This window comes from Castor canadensis, chromosome 15 (genome assembly GCF_047511655.1).
Source record: "Castor canadensis chromosome 15, mCasCan1.hap1v2, whole genome shotgun sequence".
Classification (NCBI taxonomy): domain Eukaryota; kingdom Metazoa; phylum Chordata; class Mammalia; order Rodentia; family Castoridae; genus Castor; species Castor canadensis.
Window position 1 is genome coordinate 42276911 of NC_133400.1, and position 8947 is coordinate 42285857.

At 35.3% G+C, this 8947-nt stretch overlaps 1 pseudogene; it reads right to left on the reverse strand.

The window, feature by feature from the left end:
• Positions 1-544: 544 nt before the first annotated feature.
• Positions 545-2495, reverse strand: LOC109674695 (olfactory receptor 2L13-like; annotated as a pseudogene).
• Between the last annotated feature and the right edge of the window lie 6452 nt (positions 2496-8947).

The following is an 8947-nucleotide window of genomic DNA, read 5'->3' on the forward strand; positions in this document are numbered from 1 at the left end:
TCATTCTTCTTCATGGCTGCATAAAAATTCCATTGTGTATAAACACCACATTTTCTTGATCCATTTGTCAATAGTTGGGCATCTTGGCAGTTTCCATAAATTAAAAATAAATATTTCGTGCTTTAATCCTTTAGTCACTGGCTGGAGAGGTGTACAGTTCACAGTGAATTGTCCTCAAAGCACAAAATGAGCAAAGACTTTGAAAATTTAGAATGAAAGCAAAGTGTATGAAAAAATCAATTGTAAAGAAATAATGTCAACAGCAAAATAAATATTATAATATTAATAGTAATGTATATATACACAAAATATATAACAATAATTCATTATAAGAAATCAGCAATATAACAATAATAATGTTAATGTTATTGTTTATGATGTTTGAATTAAATAATTAATGGCACTAGTTAGTACATTATTTAATTTTACATTTAAATATGTCACTAGAAAATTACATTGAGTACACTCACAATGGACAGCATTGATTTATAGTGATTTATGCACCATGGAGTGGAGCAAAGAAAGAATAGTAGGAACAGAACAATTATTTTTTCATGGAAAACAATATCTCAAGCACTCTTTTCATAGCTGCTATGACTTCCTTATTTCTCAGACTATAAATAATGGGGTTAAGCATGGGGGTGCGAATGGTGTAGAATACAGCCAGAATCTTTTTTTTTCTTCTGTTCATATGTGCATACAATGTTTGGGTCATTTCTCCTCTCTTCACCCAGCCCCATCCCTTACCCCCTGCCCCCTCCCTCTTTCCCCTACCACCTCACTACCAGGCAGAAACTATTTTACCCTTATCTCTAAGTTTGTTGAAGAGAGAGTATAACCAATAATAGGAAGGACCAAGTGCTTTTGCTAGTTGAGCTAAGGATAGCTATACAAGGAGTTGACTCGCATTGCTTTCCTGTACATGTGTGTTACCTTCTAAATTAATTTTTCTCAAACTAACTTTTTGTCTAGTTCCTGGTCCCCTTCTCCTATTGGCCTCTGTTGCTTTAAAGTATCTGCATTAGTTTCTCCGCACTGAGGGCAACAAATGCTATCTAGTTTTTTGGGTGTCTTACCTATCCTCATACCTCTCTTGTGTGCTCTTGCTTTATCATGTGTTCAAAGTCCAGTCCCCTTGTTGAGTTTACCATTGGTCTAAAGTCCACATATGAGGGAGAACATAAAATTTTTGGTCTTTTGGGCGAGGCTAACCTCAGTCAGAATGATGTTCTCCAGTTCCATCCATTTACTTGCGAATGATAAGATTTCATTCTTCTTCATGGCTGCATAAAATTCCATTGTGTATAAATACAACATTTTTTAATTCATTTGTCAGTAGTGGGGAATCTTTGCTGTTTCCATATCTTAGCTGTTGTGAATAGTGCTGCAATAAACATTGGTGTGTAAATGGCTCTGGAGTAACCTATGTCACATTCCTTTGGGTATATCCCCAAGAGTGGTATTGCTGGATCATATGGTAGATCTATTTTTAGATTTTTAGGAAGCCTCCAAATTTTTTTCCATAGTGGTTTTACTAGTTTGCATTCCCACCAACAGTGTAAAAGGGTTGCTTTTTGCCCACATCCTTGCCAACACCTGTTGTTAGTGGTGTTGTTAATCATGGTTATTCTAACAGGGGTGATGTGGAATCTTAGTGTGGCTTTAAAATTTACCGGCAGAATCTTATTTCCCACAGGTGAGCAGAGATTACCTGGTCGAAGATAAGTGTAGACAAAAGGAGCATAGTAAAATGTCACTACAGTTAAATGTGTTGAACATGTAGTGAAGGCCTTTTTTCTTCTCTCTTTTGAGTGCATATTAAAGACAGCAAAAAGGACCTGTCCATAGGAAGCAAAGATGCCAAGGAAAGGCATGAGGAGAAACAGGCTAGTGTTCACAAACACCATATACTCATGGATCCAAGTGTCCATACATGCCAGAGGCAACATGGCAGGGACATCACAGAAAAAAATGCTTAATGGTCAGAGATCTGCAGTAAGGAATATTTAGAGAGTAGACTGTGTGTGCCAAGGAGTTGATGGAGCCCAATATCCAAGAACCTATGATCATCTGCAGACATGTCCTTTTATTCATGTAGATGGTATAATGGAGAGGGTAGCAGATGGACACAAAATGATACTAGGCCATGGATGCCAGGAGTAAATCTTCAGTACCTGCCATGGTCAGGAAAAAGAAACTTTGCACTCCACACTCTAGGATCGAGATACTTTTTTGACCAGAAAGGAAGTTGAATGCCATCTTGGAAACAGTAGTGAGATGTTCATCAGGTCTGTGAGGGAAAGCTGGCTGAGGAGAAAGTACATGGGTGTGTGGAGCCTGGAATCCACATGTATGAGGTAAATCATTGTTGAATTGCCAACTAATGCAAGTGAGAATATGAAGATGATAAGGACTAAGAGAAGTAGGCCAGTTTGATTTCGAGGCAACAACCCCAACAGAATAAAATCACTTGAGGTTTGATTCCATTTCTCCATGAAAATGTGTACTTCCAGCTTTCTTAAAGAAACATTAACACAAAAAACTAAGCAGAAAGCAAGAATGATACAGAAGAATAACACAATCTGAGTTTTTTAATGATCTATTTGAATGATTTTTTTCCCTCTCACTCTGAAGCTTTCTTATTTTATATCCGAATCAGATATTTCCTTTGAACTTGTGTCTGGTACCATCCCAACAAGTCAGTATCATGTGTTTATTTTCAAACATAAAGTCACAGGTAGTGAACATAAATACAAAAACTAAGGCACTCTATTATTGATAACTCCTCATCAGAACTATTAGCAAATCTTATAAACTGAAGAAAGTCAGGATCCTTGAATTACAAAACGTGTCAACTTAACATGATTTACAATAGAATTTTTTTTTTGAATAGGAATTCAAAAGTCTGACACAGAAATGTCCTCTGTGTTTAAATTCTAAATACATATCTTGCATTGGTCTACATCTTTATTTTCTGGTTTTTCTCTCCAACTGGCACTGCTCTAGACAGATACACAGGGATCCTTATCTTGATGCTCTCTTTTGTTTTTAAAATTCACTTCTGATCTTTTCCTTAAAAATTTCCTACTATTCAGTCTCTGTCCTTAAATAGTAAATGTATTGTGTAGTCTATAGTATTCTTCCTAATTTTAATGTAACTTGAATATTCTCTCTTCCCTAAAATGTTTCCATTTTCTGAACCCCTAGAGAAATCAAAATCAAATGCAAATATTATCATGTCGTTTTTCTTCATATAATTACATTACATATGATAAAGGCTGCAGACCCCAAAGTATGTTTATTCTTCTATCTTGCACATCTGTATACTGCAACAGCTATGGTAATTGAAATTTTGCATGGGTTTGGTGTTATAGCATAAATGATAAATACATAAACACATACATAACCTCTCCAGGTAAAAATGAAACCTTTTGAGATGCTATCATTCATGTGAATTCTTGTACTACTTCATATTTAGTATCATTCTGATGTACCATGAATTATGTAAATTCAGGCATCAGTACAGTCATTGTATAAATGATGAACTATTATATGCCAAGAAAAGAGAAAAAAAGAAAATCAGCTTACTTAACCAAAACAAATTTCCTCAAGTACAGGTAGAACAGGATCAGATTTTGAACTTCTATGGCTACTACAAGTTTCTCCTTTTTTGCACCATCCCACATTTTCTAATGAATTGATAATGCTCATGAATTTCCCAAGCTCATTCATTTCAATCTGTATAACTACCCCCCTTCTCAGGATCATGCCTATTTCCACACTGTGGACCAGGTCAGAGCACCTCAGCACAGGAAAAGATGCTATTTCTCCTCCTGCTCTGCAATTTTGGTTTCCTGCTCAACAAGCTGGAGTGGAATGTAATTGCAAAGCTGTTCAACTGCTAAGAAGGAAAGAGAATATGCATTCTTAGTTTGCAGCTCATTTATGTTTTTACTTATCCTCTCTGGATTTAAGCAATTAGGTAAATTAAGCAAAAATAAAAAGTGATTATTTAGAATAAAGGAACCAAAAAGAGAATAAAGGAGCAAATTTTCCTTTCTGGATAGTTTTTTCTACTTTTTGATTGCCAGGCATTGGCTTTAGGATTTTACTTTTATTATGAAATTTTATACCCAACCTTTGAGTCTGCATTACTTGGATTCTGCAATTGGTTTGTTCCTTCACTCATTCGTCCAAACATGCATACTGTGATTTCTTATATTTCCATTAAATGTTTTCTGTCTTCTCTATCTAATTTTTATGATATATTCCCTGCTTTATATTTGTGTGCCCTTCTCTTTAGCAGAAATACTAATATCTCAACTTGCCCAGGATGCTGAATTGGGTAGTGGAATTTTAATTCTTGATTTTTTTTCCATAATGAATAGCAGTTAGTATTTTGTTGGCATTAGCCAAATTTAGTAAATTAAATCAAACTATACTTCATTAACTTTGGTAAACATGAATACCACTGTTAAAGTTTAACCTAAAATTGGAAATGCACATTTTTAGCTATCTGATTGATACATACTAAATAATGAGAAGTGCATCTTCTGTAATGTGGCAGATTCACAACTCCCATAACATAAAGAAAACATGGAATCATAGGTATCTGCTGCTTCTTACAACTTTTTAAGATAAAGATTCATATTCCAATATATAAATGTAAGACAGTATTCACCATCTTTGTGATATATTAATTCTTACAAAATATATTGCCTGTTTCTGTTTTATAGAAATGCCCCCATGTACTGATATGCATTGTTTATTAAAATAAATGATTCTGAAATTCATACTTCAAATTAAGTAGTTGATGCATATATTAGAATAATACATGAAGATACATAATGCTATATTGTGTAACAATCCATGCAAAAAGAAAAACAAATTAATGATTAATAACAGAATGTTAAGTGGATTGGAGCTCTCCAATAACCACTATATTGAGGGTCTATTTTAGCAGTTAATGAATAGTCTATTAACAGTGAGGAGTAGGGAAAAACCCTACATGAAAAGCCTCTTCATTTTAGGAGGACACCAATGAGAAGAGTGTTTGAAGGACAAGTTGTAGGGGCATTGGTGTGGGAGGAAATAAGGATCGGGGTTTTGTCCTGGGCAAGATGAGACTTGCTCTTAGGTCTTTTCCTAGAACCCATACAGAATTCTCTGGAATGGAAGAGAGCTGTGATTGGCAGGACATGGTGGACCCTATTTAGTAGGTCAGTAAGAACAGCCAAGGACTCAAAACTCAAAGTTGTGCTTCCTGGGAAGCTATCTTGGCCTGGGCACAACAGGGCATAGAGTTACATATTGGGGAATAGTGTAGGGTCTGAGGAACCATTTGTTCACTATTCCTGGGCTCACTGCCTATTGCAGTATACTCTCAAATTTTCTACTGGGTGAAATAAAAAAAATTGCCTTATACTAAATTATATTGTTGTACATACTGACAAAAATTGACCGCATTGCTTCAAAAATCTTTTTTGGTATGCATGATTTTGAAATTAGCAAAGAGAATCCTCTTGGGTATATATATTCATTCCTTTGTTTAGTCCAGGTTTAATTGACAGAAACAAACAAACCAGCAGTCCTGCCAGTAGATGGTTTTCCAAAAGGAAGACCTGGACACATACAGTCTGCTCTAAGCTTATCTAATTAATAACCCAGTCATGGTAAAGGGAGTCCATCTGTGCAATTAGATTCATTGCTGGTCAGATTGTAACTGAGAGAATCATGAAGATTATTTGATGATAGTTTCTGCAATAATTATTTTTGTTCCTAAATTTAAATGCTCATGTCCACAGGAAATGAATGAGAATAGAAATTCTAAGGATACTTGATGCTTTTATGATCTTAGACACTGCATTTAGAAATGAGAGTCTATTTTTATTGTTGCCAGGCAGCTTGTTTATTTATGTATGGATGTTCTTTTTTGTAGTACTGGGATTGAACTCACCTTGAGCCACTCCACCTACCCTTTTTTGTAGTACTGGGATTGAACTCACCTTGAGCCACTCCACCTACCTTTTTTTGATGGGTTTTTTTGAGATAGGGTCTTGTGAACTGTTTGGCCAGGTTAACTTTGAACCACAATCCTCCTGATCTTTGACACCTGATTAGCTAGGATTGCAGGTTTAAGCCACCCCCACCCAGCAGTATATATTCTTTAATGTCCCAGAATTAGATGAAGCACTACCATATTGGTTACATTATAACTTTGACTATGTCATTCCTGTATCTTTAAAGTGGGTCTGAGAATAGTCTCTCTCAGAATCTTTCTAAAAGGCATATGCTAAAATTCATAGAGGTTTAAGAAAAAGGACTTCATTTGGCTGGAGCTAACTATTTAAATGTAGCTCCTATAGCCTTCTAAATTTGTTTTGCAAAAGTAGCACATAATATATTCTTACAAATATTATTACAGACAACCAGTAAAAGAAGATCTGCAAGTTGTTTTCCTGAGCCTCAGCTAACTCCATCACAGCAACATTGGGGTCACCTGTGAACACAGAATTCACTGACCTGTCTGTGGCAGTGCACATAGGAGATCCTCAAGAAATATTAATCATCATTGTCCAGTCAAAATGTTAACCACTATATAGTCTCAAGTATAAAGAAATTTGGTATCATTCTTAAGGCTGCACCATTTTGAAGCAGCACATTGTAGAACTTTAGCAAATTATTTTCATTTTATTACATTTTATGTTCACATTCCTTATGCAGCTGCACTCACTCTGTTCGGCAGAAAGAATTTCCTCTTAACAGGAAAATCGAACCTCCTAAATATCTCCCTTACTTAAAAGTAACCCAAAATAACGCAGCTCAACTATTTCATTTGAACTCACCTTGCTTGAAGGTCTTGGGTTTGTCTTTTACACGAGTAAGTAGCTATATAATGCCTGTGAGAGTGTGTTGAATTATTTAAAAAGGTTTATAACCCAGAATGTGCTCACATAGTTTCCAGGGAGGCAAGATGATTAGGTCACTGAGCAACACAAAATATCTTCTGACATGAGAAACCTTGTTTTTGTACCAAAATTCCTAGAGAAAAATTCTAAAAAACAACCTATAGGATTCACTGCTCACTACTTCTATCACTAGTTATCTTCTTTCCTTATGTTTAAATCAGAAAAGAACTTCACTATCCCACAACAAATATTTGATGAAAATAAATAACTGCTCAGTTTCTGGTTCAAGTCAAAAAAGAATAAGATACATCAAACTTAATACCCTCAACTTCTACTGATTGAAAACAGAAGGTTTTGCTTTTTATATACAAAACTTATATCATGAAATCTTAGATACTTGTGTTTTCCTCTAATTGATCCCTCATGTGCAAGCCTGTAGAGACCAAAACTTCAGTCATTTCAGTTGAATTTGCTGATCTAAAGATCAATTCCATTCTGAAATAAGGGAAAATCATCAAAGCCAGTCAACTCTCACAATTTTTCCTGGTACCCAAAGTTATAGTGAGCAGGCATACACTACATGGAACATGATTTGTGATCTGTAATGGATATCAGAAAATTAATGTTAATATCCCTTCATTTTTAAATGTGAATATTGAAGTGTTAAGGAAATGGAGGAAATACTTTTGCATGTTCATATAACTTATAGCAGAACTAGTACCAGAAACAACTTCTTCACTAAGGTCCAGTGAGTTTCCAGAGGTGATTGTTGTTGATTTGCATACTTTGTCCTTTGTGTATAAATTCTGTGTCCCGTTTTGTGCAGAATAGTACCTTTTACAATAACCTTATTTAACTTCTTGTTGATGAACCTCACTTAAACTTACCATGCTTGCCTAATACATATGAGACATGGAAATATGGCTGAAGAATATTCCAAATCACAAAGATGGTCCTTAATTAAAATTTACTAACACAAATCATCTATTGGTCCTTTATATTGTTACTATATGCCCCAGTTTCTTAAATTTTCTCTTCCAAACCTAGTAATGCCTCCTTCCCCCAATGTCAAGTCACTTCTACATTCCTTAACTTACCTGGTAAAGGATAAAATTTGGTGAGAAAGCATGTTCAGTCAGAATTCCAATTCCCTGCCCTAGATGCATCAGCTTCCCTCACCGTGATCCACTATTCAGCTTTGTTTCCAATGACAGAACAATATGACCCTCTCTACATTTGCATGGGATACATCTCTTCATGTCTCCCTCTTTCACTCTCCTCTCTGCTGGACCACCCTCACAGCATATGAAGGTAATTTTAACAGGAAAATATATCAGTATGGGAACTGGAGCTTCTCACTGGCTATTGAATCTCCTTACCTTCTGTATAGAAAGAAGCAGCTCATTATCAAGATGCAGTGTTGTTAATTTTAGATATGGAACTTTAAGAGCTGTGATCAAAGAGAGAATTCATGGTGAAAGAAATTAGTCTTGGATAGTATCCTTGAGACATAGAGTGAGTTGAAATTTTCTTTAGAGTTATTTGGGGACCACCAAGCTTTATTTTTCCTAAGGAGAAAATGTCATTCTGAGAAGACTTTCTCATAAAGGGAAACTTAGTATATTGAATATTATTTAACTGAATGGAATTTTGATTTTTCAAATCTGAGAGGGATAAGCAATGGAACTAAATTAAGCAGTGTATAGATATGTAAAAGCCATTGATTGTGGATAGTGTCTAGGTGACTACTAAGAGATTTGAGACAAAAAAATAAGAAGAAGGAGTATTTGCAATGGCAAATGGAATATATTCCACTCATTCCACATTTTGGAATATGTTTAAATTAATATGCTCTTAGTGCTGCCTTTGATGTAGAATAAATTCATAAGAGCTCTAATAATCTAGATCAGAGCCTCTACACTTAGCTCTCTACATCATTTGCTTTATGCTGGTGACCGACACCTATGCTGTTTCCATGTCTTGGCTATTGCAGACACTACTATAATATACTTGGGATTACAAGTATCTCTTCTGACACA